Source organism: Genypterus blacodes, unplaced genomic scaffold (assembly GCF_046128005.1).
Source record: "Genypterus blacodes isolate CSIRO-AG114 ecotype Tasmania unplaced genomic scaffold, CSIRO-AGI_Gbla_v1 ptg000039l_1, whole genome shotgun sequence".
NCBI classification, from domain to species: Eukaryota; Metazoa; Chordata; class Actinopteri; order Ophidiiformes; family Ophidiidae; genus Genypterus; species Genypterus blacodes.
Window position 1 is genome coordinate 8,502,905 of NW_027466852.1, and position 13,466 is coordinate 8,516,370.

At 42.4% G+C, this 13,466-nt stretch overlaps 10 non-coding genes and 3 pseudogenes across 10 annotated transcripts; all 13 read right to left on the minus strand.

The window, feature by feature from the left end:
* Positions 1–657: 657 nt before the first annotated feature.
* LOC142998543 (U5 spliceosomal RNA) lies at positions 658–768 on the minus strand (annotated as a pseudogene).
* A 941-nt stretch (positions 769–1,709) lies between these two features.
* On the minus strand, positions 1,710–1,820 carry LOC142998544 (U5 spliceosomal RNA; annotated as a pseudogene).
* A 943-nt stretch (positions 1,821–2,763) lies between these two features.
* On the minus strand, positions 2,764–2,877 carry LOC142998483 (U5 spliceosomal RNA). Its single transcript, XR_012962819.1, has one exon. It is a non-coding gene; the product is annotated as a U5 spliceosomal RNA (small nuclear RNA).
* Positions 2,878–3,813: 936 nt separating this feature from the next.
* On the minus strand, positions 3,814–3,924 carry LOC142998562 (U5 spliceosomal RNA; annotated as a pseudogene).
* A 943-nt stretch (positions 3,925–4,867) lies between these two features.
* On the minus strand, positions 4,868–4,981 carry LOC142998518 (U5 spliceosomal RNA). Its single transcript, XR_012962855.1, has one exon. It is a non-coding gene; the product is annotated as a U5 spliceosomal RNA (small nuclear RNA).
* A 937-nt stretch (positions 4,982–5,918) lies between these two features.
* Positions 5,919–6,032, minus strand: LOC142998545 (U5 spliceosomal RNA). The gene has a single exon (XR_012962869.1). It is a non-coding gene; the product is annotated as a U5 spliceosomal RNA (small nuclear RNA).
* Positions 6,033–6,969: 937 nt separating this feature from the next.
* On the minus strand, positions 6,970–7,083 carry LOC142998488 (U5 spliceosomal RNA). Its single transcript, XR_012962824.1, has one exon. It is a non-coding gene; the product is annotated as a U5 spliceosomal RNA (small nuclear RNA).
* Positions 7,084–8,028: 945 nt separating this feature from the next.
* On the minus strand, positions 8,029–8,142 carry LOC142998499 (U5 spliceosomal RNA). The gene has a single exon (XR_012962836.1). It is a non-coding gene; the product is annotated as a U5 spliceosomal RNA (small nuclear RNA).
* Positions 8,143–9,087: 945 nt separating this feature from the next.
* LOC142998466 (U5 spliceosomal RNA) lies at positions 9,088–9,201 on the minus strand. Its single transcript, XR_012962803.1, has one exon. It is a non-coding gene; the product is annotated as a U5 spliceosomal RNA (small nuclear RNA).
* A 945-nt stretch (positions 9,202–10,146) lies between these two features.
* LOC142998489 (U5 spliceosomal RNA) lies at positions 10,147–10,260 on the minus strand. Its single transcript, XR_012962825.1, has one exon. It is a non-coding gene; the product is annotated as a U5 spliceosomal RNA (small nuclear RNA).
* A 945-nt stretch (positions 10,261–11,205) lies between these two features.
* Positions 11,206–11,319, minus strand: LOC142998500 (U5 spliceosomal RNA). Its single transcript, XR_012962837.1, has one exon. It is a non-coding gene; the product is annotated as a U5 spliceosomal RNA (small nuclear RNA).
* Positions 11,320–12,264: 945 nt separating this feature from the next.
* Positions 12,265–12,378, minus strand: LOC142998490 (U5 spliceosomal RNA). The gene has a single exon (XR_012962827.1). It is a non-coding gene; the product is annotated as a U5 spliceosomal RNA (small nuclear RNA).
* Positions 12,379–13,323: 945 nt separating this feature from the next.
* On the minus strand, positions 13,324–13,437 carry LOC142998411 (U5 spliceosomal RNA). The gene has a single exon (XR_012962748.1). It is a non-coding gene; the product is annotated as a U5 spliceosomal RNA (small nuclear RNA).
* Positions 13,438–13,466: the final 29 nt, after the last annotated feature.

Genomic DNA, 13,466 nt, shown 5'->3' on the forward strand with positions numbered 1-13,466 from the left:
TAAATCAATAGCATCGGCGACAGATATCTGCCACAGTGATATAGCAAATTGAAACCAAGTCCAACTTTGTGGTGTTGTAGACATTAGCATCTAGTCTACAGAGCTTGATCCAGGTCCTTAAGACCTGACCTTTAAATAGATTTGTAAGGGAAAAGCAATACAACAAGATTTGAGGAAAAGGCAAAAGATTTATACCATGTGAAGAGGGCCAGCAGCCAAGTCAGGGTGAAAGCACTGACTAAAGGATCCAGTTTTCAGTGTCAGTACCTTCTTCTGTGGTGCATGACAGATGGATTGTGGGAATCCTGTTGCCCCGCCTCGGTTTCTGGAAAAGAAGCTTTCTCCTCAATGATGTTGCAATCTGTTTCAAAAAAAGAAGGAAACTTTATCTGGTCAAAGTCCTCAGGTACACATGTTAAATGAAGACACACTTGTTTCTCACCTGGTAGTCTGATAACACTCGCAATGATATTGGCAGGAAGGCTGCTTGCTAGAATATTTGCTCATTCAATGATGTCCTTTCAAACTACATTTGTTTCTACTAACGCTTGAAGCAAGGATGCTGACCCGTACACATGCTTGGGTCAGCCATTCGACCTCGAGGAGAGTGAGACAGCTTGAGGAGGTGTCAACAAATTGATATTGAACAGGTATGGAAGCCCTGCAGCAAAGCAATCAAAAATTATTCGATACTCTTATTGCTCCTCTCCACGGAAATCTTTAGTAAAAGGCGAAAGATTTATACGGATTGAAGAGAACACAGAGTGGATATGTGCAAAACCTCCAACGCAACTAGCCCACATTGAATCCTTGGTACCTTCTGTTATGGTTCTTCAAAAATGCATCGTCAGAACACAGTGAGAGAAATAAACGTTCCTCCTCAGCTATTGTCAAAAAGGAGAGAAGCACCACCTGACAAAGGCCTCTGCCCTACAATATAGGTGAAGAGAAACACGTGATTCTCACTCACAGCCTTTTAGACGTGTCAATTATGCTAGTAGCTAGGCTTATTGCCACAGAATCTCCTCTCTGTCAGTCTGGTCTTTCTTCAGTTCTAAATCAATAGCATCGGCGACAGATATCTGCCGCAGTTATATAGCAAATTGAAACCAAGTCCAACTTTGTGGTGTTGTAGACATTAGCATCTAGTCTACAGAGCTTGATCCAGGTCCTTAAGACCTGACCTTTAAATAGATTTGTAAGGGAAAAGCAATACAACAAGATTTGAGGAAAAGGCAAAAGATTTATACCAAGTGAAGAGGGCCAGCAGCCAAGTCAGGGTGAAAGCGCTGACTAAAGGATCCAGTTTTCAGTGTCAGTACCTTCTTTTGTGGTGCATGACAGATGGATTGTGGGAATCCTGTTGCCCCGCCTCGGTTTCTGGAAAAGAAGCTTTCTCCTCAATGATGTTGCAATCTGTTTCAAAAAAAGAAGGAAACTTTATCTGGTCAAAGTCCTCAGGTACACATGTTAAATGAAGACACACTTGTTTCTCACCTGGTAGTCTGATAACACTCGCAATGATATTGGCAGGAAGGCTGCTTGCTAGAATATTTGCTCATTCAATGATGTCCTTTCAAACTACATTTGTTTCTACTAACGCTTGAAGCAAGGATGCTGACCCGTACGCATGCTTGGGTCAGCCATTCGACCTCAAGAGTGAGACAGCTTGAGGAGGTGTCAACAAATTGATATTGAACAGGTATGGAAGCCCTGCAGCAAAGCAATCAAAAATTATTCGATACTCTTATTGCTCCTCTCCACGGAAATCTTTAGTAAAAGGCGAAAGATTTATACGGATTGAAGAGAACACAGAGTGGATATGTGCAAAACCTCCAACGCAACTAGCCCACATTGAATCCTTGGTACCTTCTGTTATGGTTCTTCAAAAATGCATCGTCAGAACACAGTGAGAGAAATAAACGTTCCTCCTCAGCTATTGTCAAAAAGGAGAGAAGCACCACCTGACAAAGGCCTCTGCCCTACAATATAGGTGAAGAGAAACACGTGATTCTCACTCACAGCCTTTTAGACGTGTCAATTATGCTAGTAGCTAGGCTTATTGCCACAGAATCTCCTCTCTGTCAGTCTGGTCTTTCTTCAGTTCTAAATCAATAGCATCGGCGACAGATATCTGCCACAGTGATATAGCAAATTGAAACCAAGTCCAACTTTGTGGTGTTGTAGACATTAGCATCTAGTCTACAGAGCTTGATCCAGGTCCTTAAGACCTGACCTTTAAATAGATTTGTAAGGGAAAAGCAATACAACAAGATTTGAGGAAAAGGCAAAAGATTTATACCATGTGAAGAGGGCCAGCAGCCAAGTCAGGGTGAAAGCACTGACTAAAGGATCCAGTTTTCAGTGTCAGTACCTTCTTTTGTGGTGCATGACAGATGGATTGTGGGAATCCTGTTGCCCCGCCTCGGTTTCTGGAAAAGAAGCTTTCTCCTCAATGATGTTGCAATCTGTTTCAAAAAAAGAAGGAAACTTTATCTGGTCAAGGTCCTCAGGTACACATGTTAAATGAAGACACACTTGTTTCTCACCTGGTAGTCTGATAACACTCGCAATGATATTGGCAGGAAGGCTGCTTGCTAGAATATTTGCTCATTCAATGATGTCCTTTCAAACTACATTTGTTTCTACTAACTCGAAGCAAGGATGCTGACCCGTACACATGCTTGGGTCGGCCATTCGACCTCGAGGAGAGTGAGACAGCTTGAGGAGGTGTCAACAAATTGATATTGAACAGGTATGGAAGCCCTGCAGCAGAGCAGGGAATCAAAAATTATTCGATACTCTTATTGCTCCTCTCCACGGAAATCTTTAGTAAAAGGCGAAAGATTTATACGGATTGAAGAGAACACAGAGTGCAAAACCTCCAACGCAACTAGCCCACATTGAATCCTTGGTACCTTCTGTTATGGTTCTTCAAAAATGCATCGTCAGAACACAGTGAGAGAAATAAACGTTCCTCCTCAGCTATTGTCAAAAAGGAGAGAAGCACCACCTGACAAAGGCCTCTGCCCTACAATATAGGTGAAGAGAAACACGTGATTCTCACTCACAGCCTTTTAGACGTGTCAATTATGCTAGTAGCTAGGCTTATTGCCACAGAATCTCCTCTCTGTCAGTCTGGTCTTTCTTCAGTTCTAAATCAATAGCATCGGCGACAGATATCTGCCGCAGTGATATAGCAAATTGAAACCAAGTCCAACTTTGTGGTGTTGTAGACATTAGCATCTAGTCTACAGAGCTTGATCCAGGTCCTTAAGACCTGACCTTTAAATAGATTTGTAAGGGAAAAGCAATACAACAAGATTTGAGGAAAAGGCAAAAGATTTATACCAAGTGAAGAGGGCCAGCAGCCAAGTCAGGGTGAAAGCGCTGACTAAAGGATCCAGTTTTCAGTGTCAGTACCTTCTTTTGTGGTGCATGACAGATGGATTGTGGGAATCCTGTTGCCCCGCCTCGGTTTCTGGAAAAGAAGCTTTCTCCTCAATGATGTTGCAATCTGTTTCAAAAAAAGAAGGAAACTTTATCTGGTCAAAGTCCTCAGGTACACATGTTAAATGAAGACACACTTGTTTCTCACCTGGTAGTCTGATAACACTCGCAATGATATTGGCAGGAAGGCTGCTTGCTAGAATATTTGCTCATTCAATGATGTCCTTTCAAACTACATTTGTTTCTACTAACGCTTGAAGCAAGGATGCTGACCCGTACACATGCTTGGGTCAGCCATTCGACCTCGAGGAGAGTGAGACAGCTTGAGGAGGTGTCAACAAATTGATATTGAACAGGTATGGAAGCCCTGCAGCAAAGCAATTAAAAATTATTCGATACTCTTATTGCTCCTCTCCACGGAAATCTTTAGTAAAAGGCGAAAGATTTATACGGATTGAAGAGAACACAGAGTGGATATGTGCAAAACCTCCAACGCAACTAGCCCACATTGAATCCTTGGTACCTTCTGTTATGGTTCTTCAAAAATGCATCGTCAGAACACAGTGAGAGAAATAAACGTTCCTCCTCAGCTATTGTCAAAAAGGAGAGAAGCACCACCTGACAAAGGCCTCTGCCCTACAATATAGGTGAAGAGAAACACGTGATTCTCACTCACAGCCTTTTAGACGTGTCAATTATGCTAGTAGCTAGGCTTATTGCCACAGAATCTCCTCTCTGTCAGTCTGGTCTTTCTTCAGTTCTAAATCAATAGCATCGGCGACAGATATCTGCCACAGTGATATAGCAAATTGAAACCAAGTCCAACTTTGTGGTGTTGTAGACATTAGCATCTAGTCTACAGAGCTTGATCCAGGTCCTTAAGACCTGACCTTTAAATAGATTTGTAAGGGAAAAGCAATACAACAAGATTTGAGGAAAAGGCAAAAGATTTATACCATGTGAAGAGGGCCAGCAGCCAAGTCAGGGTGAAAGCACTGACTAAAGGATCCAGTTTTCAGTGTCAGTACCTTCTTCTGTGGTGCATGACAGATGGATTGTGGGAATCCTGTTGCCCCGCCTCGGTTTCTGGAAAAGAAGCTTTCTCCTCAATGATGTTGCAATCTGTTTCAAAAAAAGAAGGAAACTTTATCTGGTCAAAGTCCTCAGGTACACATGTTAAATGAAGACACACTTGTTTCTCACCTGGTAGTCTGATAACACTCGCAATGATATTGGCAGGAAGGCTGCTTGCTAGAATATTTGCTCATTCAATGATGTCCTTTCAAACTACATTTGTTTCTACTAACTCGAAGCAAGGATGCTGACCCGTACACATGCTTGGGTCGGCCATTCGACCTCGAGGAGAGTGAGACAGCTTGAGGAGGTGTCAACAAATTGATATTGAACAGGTATGGAAGCCCTGCAGCAAAGCAGGGAATCATAAATTATTCGATACTCTTATTGCTCCTCTCCACGGAAATCTTTAGTAAAAGGCGAAAGATTTATACGGATTGAAGAGAACACAGAGTGCAAAACCTCCAACGCAACTAGCCCACATTGAATCCTTGGTACCTTCTGTTATGGTTCTTCAAAAATGCATCGTCAGAACACAGTGAGAGAAATAAACGTTCCTCCTCAGCTATTGTCAAAAAGGAGAGAAGCACCACCTGACAAAGGCCTCTGCCCTACAATATAGGTGAAGAGAAACACGTGATTCTCACTCACAGCCTTTTAGACGTGTCAATTATGCTAGTAGCTAGGCTTATTGCCACAGAATCTCCTCTCTGTCAGTCTGGTCTTTCTTCAGTTCTAAATCAATAGCATCGGCGACAGATATCTGCCGCAGTGATATAGCAAATTGAAACCAAGTCCAACTTTGTGGTGTTGTAGACATTAGCATCTAGTCTACAGAGCTTGATCCAGGTCCTTAAGACCTGACCTTTAAATAGATTTGTAAGGGAAAAGCAATACAACAAGATTTGAGGAAAAGGCAAAAGATTTATACCATGTGAAGAGGGCCAGCAGCCAAGTTAGGGTGAAAGCGCTGACTATAGGATCCAGTTTTCAGTGTCAGTACCTTCTTTTGTGGTGCATGACAGATGGATTGTGGGAATCCTGTTGCCCCGCCTCGATTTCTGGAAAAGAAGCTTTCTCCTCAATGATGTTGCAATCTGTTTCAAAAAAAGAAGGAAACTTTATCTGGTCAAAGTCCTCAGGTACACATGTTAAATGAAGACACACTTGTTTCTCACCTGGTAGTCTGATAACACTCGCAATGATATTGGCAGGAAGGCTGCTTGCTAGAATATTTGCTCATTCAATGATGTCCTTTCAAACTACATTTGTTTCTACTAACGCTTGAAGCAAGGATGCTGACCCGTACACATGCTTGGGTCGGCCATTCGACCTCGAGGAGAGTGAGACAGCTTGAGGAGGTGTCAACAAATTGATATTGTACAGGTATGGAAGCCCTGCAGCAAAGCAGGGAATCAAAAATTATTCGATACTCTTATTGCTCCTCTCCACGGAAATCTTTAGTAAAAGGCGAAAGATTTATACGGATTGAAGAGAACACGTAGTGCAAAACCTCCAACGCAACTAGCCCACATTGAATCCTTGGTACCTTCTGTTATGGTTCTTCAAAAATGCATCGTCAGAACACAGTGAGAGAAATAAACGTTCCTCCTCAGCTATTGTCAAAAAGGAGAGAAGCACCACCTGACAAAGGCCTCTGCCCTACAATATAGGTGAAGAGAAACACGTGATTCTCACTCACAGCCTTTTAGACGTGTCAATTATGCTAGTAGCTAGGCTTACTGCCACAGAATCTCCTCTCTGTCAGTCTGGTCTTTCTTCAGTTCTAAATCAATAGCATCGGCGACAGATATCTGCCGCAGTGATATAGCAAATTGAAACCAAGTCCAACTTTGTGGTGTTGTAGACATTAGCATCTAGTCTACAGAGCTTGATCCAGGTCCTTAAGACCTGACCTTTAAATAGATTTGTAAGGGAAAAGCAATACAACAAGATTTGAGGAAAAGGCAAAAGATTTATACCATGTGAAGAGGGCCAGCAGCCAAGTTAGGGCGAAAGCGCTGACTAAAGGATCCAGTTTTCAGTGTCAGTACCTTCTTTTGTGGTGCATGACAGATGGATTGTGGGAATCCTGTTGCCCCGCCTCGGTTTCTGGAAAAGAAGCTTTCTCCTCAATGATGTTGCAATCTGTTTCAAAAAAAGAAGGAAACTTTATCTGGTCAAAGTCCTCAGGTACACATGTTAAATGAAGACACACTTGTTTCTCACCTGGTAGTCTGATAACACTCGCAATGATATTGGCAGGAAGGCTGCTTGCTAGAATATTTGCTCATTCAATGATGTCCTTTCAAACTACATTTGTTTCTACTAACGCTTGAAGCAAGGATGCTGACCCGTACACATGCTTGGGTCAGCCATTCGACCTCGAGGAGAGTGAGACAGCTTGAGGAGGTGTCAACATATTGATATTGTACAGGTATGGAAGCCCTGCGGCAAAGCAGGGAATCAAAAATTATTCGATACTCTTATTGCTCCTCTCCACGGAAATCTTTAGTAAAAGGCGAAAGATTTATACGGATTGAAGAGAACACAGAGTGGATATGTGCAAAACCTCCAACGCAACTAGCCCACATTGAATCCTTGGTACCTTCTGTTATGGTTCTTCAAAAATGCATCGTCAGAACACAGTGAGAGAAATAAACGTTCCTCCTCAGCTATTGTCAAAAAGGAGAGAAGCACCACCTGACAAAGGCCTCTGCCCTACAATATAGGTGAAGAGAAACACGTGATTCTCACTCACAGCCTTTTAGACGTGTCAATTATGCTAGTAGCTAGGCTTATTGCCACAGAATCTCCTCTCTGTCAGTCTGGTCTTTCTTCAGTTCTAAATCAATAGCATCGGCGACAGATATCTGCCGCAGTGATATAGCAAATTGAAACCAAGTCCAACTTTGTGGTGTTGTAGACATTAGCATCTAGTCTACAGAGCTTGATCCAGGTCCTTAAGACCTGACCTTTAAATAGATTTGTAAGGGAAAAGCAATACAACAAGATTTGAGGAAAAGGCAAAAGATTTATACCATGTGAAGAGGGCCAGCAGCCAAGTCAGGGTGAAAGCGCTGACTAAAGGATCCAGTTTTCAGTGTCAGTACCTTCTTTTGTGGTGCATGACAGATGGATTGTGGGAATCCTGTTGCCCCGCATCGGTTTCTGGAAAAGAGGCTTTCTCCTCAATGATGTTGCAATCTGTTTCAAAAAAAGAAGGAAACTTTATCTGGTCAAAGTCCTCAGGTACACATGTTAAATGAAGACACACTTGTTTCTCACCTGGTAGTCTGATAACACTCGCAATGATATTGGCAGGAAGGCTGCTTGCTAGAATATTTGCTCATTCAATGATGTCCTTTCAAACTACATTTGTTTCTACTAACGCTTGAAGCAAAGATGCTGACCCGTACACATGCTTGGGTCAGCCATTCGACCTCGAGGAGAGTGAGACAGCTTGAGGAGGTGTCAACAAATTGATATTGAACAGGTATGGAAGCCCTGCAGCAAAGCAGGGAATCAAAAATTATTCGATACTCTTATTGCTCCTCTCCACGGAAATCTTTAGTAAAAGGCGAAAGATTTATACAGATTGAAGAGAACACAGAGTGGATATGTGCAAAACCTCCAACGCAACTAGCCCACATTGAATCCTTGGTACCTTCTGTTATGGTTCTTCAAAAATGCATCGTCAGAACACAGTGAGAGAAATAAACGTTCCTCCTCAGCTATTGTCAAAAAGGAGAGAAGCACCACCTGACAAAGGCCTCTGCCCTACAATATAGGTGAAGAGAAACACGTGATTCTCACTCACAGCCTTTTAGACGTGTCAATTATGCTAGTAGCTAGGCTTATTGCCACAGAATCTCCTCTCTGTCAGTCTGGTCTTTCTTCAGTTCTAAATCAATAGCATCGGCGACAGATATCTGCCGCAGTTATATAGCAAATTGAAACCAAGTCCAACTTTGTGGTGTTGTAGACATTAGCATCTAGTCTACAGAGCTTGATCCAGGTCCTTAAGACCTGACCTTTAAATAGATTTGTAAGGGAAAAGCAATACAACAAGATTTGAAGAAAAGGCAAAAGATTTATACCATGTGAAGAGGGCCAGCAGCCAAGTCAGGGTGAAAGCGCTGACTAAAGGATCCAGTTTTCAGTGTCAGTACCTTCTTTTGTGGTGCATGACAGATGGATTGTGGGAATCCTGTTGCCCCGCCTCGGTTTCTGGAAAAGAAGCTTTCTCCTCAATGATGTTGCAATCTGTTTCAAAAAAAGAAGGAAACTTTATCTGGTCAAAGTCCTCAGGTACACATGTTAAATGAAGACACACTTGTTTCTCACCTGGTAGTCTGATAACACTCGCAATGATATTGGCAGGAAGGCTGCTTGCTAGAATATTTGCTCATTCAATGATGTCCTTTCAAACTACATTTGTTTCTACTAACGCTTGAAGCAAAGATGCTGACCCGTACACATGCTTGGGTCAGCCATTCGACCTCGAGGAGAGTGAGACAGCTTGAGGAGGTGTCAACAAATTGATATTGAACAGGTATGGAAGCCCTGCAGCAAAGCAGGGAATCAAAAATTATTCGATACTCTTATTGCTCCTCTCCACGGAAATCTTTAGTAAAAGGCGAAAGATTTATACGGATTGAAGAGAACACAGAGTGGATATGTGCAAAACCTCCAACGCAACTAGCCCACATTGAATCCTTGGTACCTTCTGTTATGGTTCTTCAAAAATGCATCGTCAGAACACAGTGAGAGAAATAAACGTTCCTCCTCAGCTATTGTCAAAAAGGAGAGAAGCACCACCTGACAAAGGCCTCTGCCCTACAATATAGGTGAAGAGAAACACGTGATTCTCACTCACAGTCTTTTAGACGTGTCAATTATGCTAGTAGCTAGGCTTATTGCCACAGAATCTCCTCTCTGTCAGTCTGGTCTTTCTTCAGTTCTAAATCAATAGCATCGGCGACAGATATCTGCCGCAGTTATATAGCAAATTGAAACCAAGTCCAACTTTGAGGTGTTGTAGACATTAGCATCTAGTCTACAGAGCTTGATCCAGGTCCTTAAGACCTGACCTTTAAATAGATTTGTAAGGGAAAAGCAATACAACAAGATTTGAGGAAAAGGCAAAAGATTTATACCATGTGAAGAGGGCCAGCAGCCAAGTTAGGGTGAAAGCGCTGACTAAAGGATCCAGTTTTCAGTGTCAGTACCTTCTTTTGTGGTGCATGACAGATGGATTGTGGGAATCCTGTTGCCCCGCCTCGGTTTCTGGAAAAGAAGCTTTCTCCTCAATGATGTTGCAATCTGTTTCAAAAAAAGAAGGAAACTTTATCTGGTCAAAGTCCTCAGGTACACATGTTAAATGAAGACACACTTGTTTCTCACCTGGTAGTCTGATAACACTCGCAATGATATTGGCAGGAAGGCTGCTTGCTAGAATATTTGCTCATTCAATGATGTCCTTTCAAACTACATTTGTTTCTACTAACGCTTGAAGCAAGGATGCTGACCCGTACACATGCTTGGGTCAGCCATTCGACCTCGAGGAGAGTGAGACAGCTTGAGGAGGTGTCAACAAATTGATATTGTACAGGTATGGAAGCCCTGCGGCAAAGCAGGGAATCAAAAATTATTCGATACTCTTATTGCTCCTCTCCACGGAAATCTTTAGTAAAAGGCGAAAGATTTATACGGATTGAAGAGAACACAGAGTGGATATGTGCAAAACCTCCAACGCAACTAGCCCACATTGAATCCTTGGTACCTTCTGTTATGGTTCTTCAAAAATGCATCGTCAGAACACAGTGAGAGAAATAAACGTTCCTCCTCAGCTATTGTCAAAAAGGAGAGAAGCACCACCTGACAAAGGCCTCTGCCCTACAATATAGGTGAAGAGAAACACGTGATTCTCACTCACAGCCTTTTAGACGTGTCAATTATGCTAGTAGCTAGGCTTATTGCCACAGAATCTCCTCTCTGTCAGTCTGGTCTTTCTTCAGTTCTAAATCAATAGCATCGGCGACAGATATCTGCCGCAGTTATATAGCAAATTGAAACCAAGTCCAACTTTGTGGTGTTGTAGACATTAGCATCTAGTCTACAGAGCTTGATCCAGGTCCTTAAGACCTGACCTTTAAATAGATTTGTAAGGGAAAAGCAATACAACAAGATTTGAAGAAAAGGCAAAAGATTTATACCATGTGAAGAGGGCCAGCAGCCAAGTCAGGGTGAAAGCGCTGACTAAAGGATCCAGTTTTCAGTGTCAGTACCTTCTTTTGTGGTGCATGACAGATGGATTGTGGGAATCCTGTTGCCCCGCCTCGGTTTCTGGAAAAGAAGCTTTCTCCTCAATGATGTTGCAATCTGTTTCAAAAAAAGAAGGAAACTTTATCTGGTCAAAGTCCTCAGGTACACATGTTAAATGAAGACACACTTGTTTCTCACCTGGTAGTCTGATAACACTCGCAATGATATTGGCAGGAAGGCTGCTTGCTAGAATATTTGCTCATTCAATGATGTCCTTTCAAACTACATTTGTTTCTACTAACGCTTGAAGCAAAGATGCTGACCCGTACACATGCTTGGGTCAGCCATTCGACCTCGAGGAGAGTGAGACAGCTTGAGGAGGTGTCAACAAATTGATATTGAACAGGTATGGAAGCCCTGCAGCAAAGCAGGGAATCAAAAATTATTCGATACTCTTATTGCTCCTCTCCACGGAAATCTTTAGTAAAAGGCGAAAGATTTATACAGATTGAAGAGAACACAGAGTGGATATGTGCAAAACCTCCAACGCAACTAGCCCACATTGAATCCTTGGTACCTTCTGTTATGGTTCTTCAAAAATGCATCGTCAGAACACAGTGAGAGAAATAAACGTTCCTCCTCAGCTATTGTCAAAAAGGAGAGAAGCACCACCTGACAAAGGCCTCTGCCCTACAATATAGGTGAAGAGAAACACGTGATTCTCACTCACAGTCTTTTAGACGTGTCAATTATGCTAGTAGCTAGGCTTATTGCCACAGAATCTCCTCTCTGTCAGTCTGGTCTTTCTTCAGTTCTAAATCAATAGCATCGGCGACAGATATCTGCCGCAGTTATATAGCAAATTGAAACCAAGTCCAACTTTGAGGTGTTGTAGACATTAGCATCTAGTCTACAGAGCTTGATCCAGGTCCTTAAGACCTGACCTTTAAATAGATTTGTAAGGGAAAAGCAATACAACAAGATTTGAGGAAAAGGCAAAAGATTTATACCATGTGAAGAGGGCCAGCAGCCAAGTTAGGGTGAAAGCGCTGACTAAAGGATCCAGTTTTCAGTGTCAGTACCTTCTTTTGTGGTGCATGACAGATGGATTGTGGGAATCCTGTTGCCCCGCCTCGGTTTCTGGAAAAGAAGCTTTCTCCTCAATGATGTTGCAATCTGTTTCAAAAAAAGAAGGAAACTTTATCTGGTCAAAGTCCTCAGGTACACATGTTAAATGAAGACACACTTGTTTCTCACCTGGTAGTCTGATAACACTCGCAATGATATTGGCAGGAAGGCTGCTTGCTATAATATTTGCTCATTCAATGATGTCCTTTCAAACTACATTTGTTTCTACTAACGCTTGAAGCAAGGATGCTGACCCGTACACATGCTTGGGTCAGCCATTCGACCTCGAGGAGAGTGAGACAGCTTGAGGAGGTGTCAACATATTGATATTGTACAGGTATGGAAGCCCTGCGGCAAAGCAGGGAATCAAAAATTATTCGATACTCTTATTGCTCCTCTCCACGGAAATCTTTAGTAAAAGGCGAAAGATTTATACGGATTGAAGAGAACACAGAGTGGATATGTGCAAAACCTCCAACGCAACTAGCCCACATTGAATCCTTGGTACCTTCTGTTATGGTTCTTCAAAAATGCATCGTCAGAACACAGTGAGAGAAATAAACGTTCCTCCTCAGCTATTGTCAAAAAGGAGAGAAGCACCACCTGACAAAGGCCTCTGCCCTACAATATAGGTGAAGAGAAACACGTGATTCTCACTCACAGCCTTTTAGACGTGTCAATTATGCTAGTAGCTAGGCTTATTGCCACAGAATCTCCTCTCTGTCAGTCTGGTCTTTCTTCAGTTCTAAATCAATAGCATCGGCGACAGATATCTGCCGCAGTTATATAGCAAATTGAAACCAAGTCCAACTTTGTGGTGTTGTAGACATTAGCATCTAGTCTACAGAGCTTGATCCAGGTCCTTAAGACCTGACCTTTAAATAGATTTGTAAGGGAAAAGCAATACAACAAGATTTGAGGAAAAGGCAAAAGATTTATACCATGTGAAGAGGGCCAGCAGCCAAGTCAGGGTGAAAGCGCTGACTAAAGGATCCAGTTTTCAGTGTCAGTACCTTCTTTTGTGGTGCATGACAGATGGATTGTGGGAATCCTGTTGCCCCGCCTCGGTTTCTGGAAAAGAAGCTTTCTCCTCAATGATGTTGCAATCTGTTTCAAAAAAAGAAGGAAACTTTATCTGGTCAAAGTCCTCAGGTACACATGTTAAATGAAGACACACTTGTTTCTCACCTGGTAGTCTGATAACACTCGCAATGATATTGGCAGGAAGGCTGCTTGCTAGAATATTTGCTCATTCAATGATGTCCTTTCAAACTACATTTGTTTCTACTAACGCTTGAAGCAAGGATGCTGACCCGTACACATGCTTGGGTCGGCCATTCGACCTCGAGGAGAGTGAGACAGCTTGAGGAGATGTCAACAAATTGATATTGTACAGGTATGGAAGCCCTGCAGTAAAGCAGGGAATCAAAAATTATTCGATACTCTTATTGCTCCTCTCCACGGAAATCTTTAGTAAAAGGCGAAAGATTTATACGGATTGAAGAGAACACAGAGTGGATATGTGCGAAACCTCCAACGCAACTAGC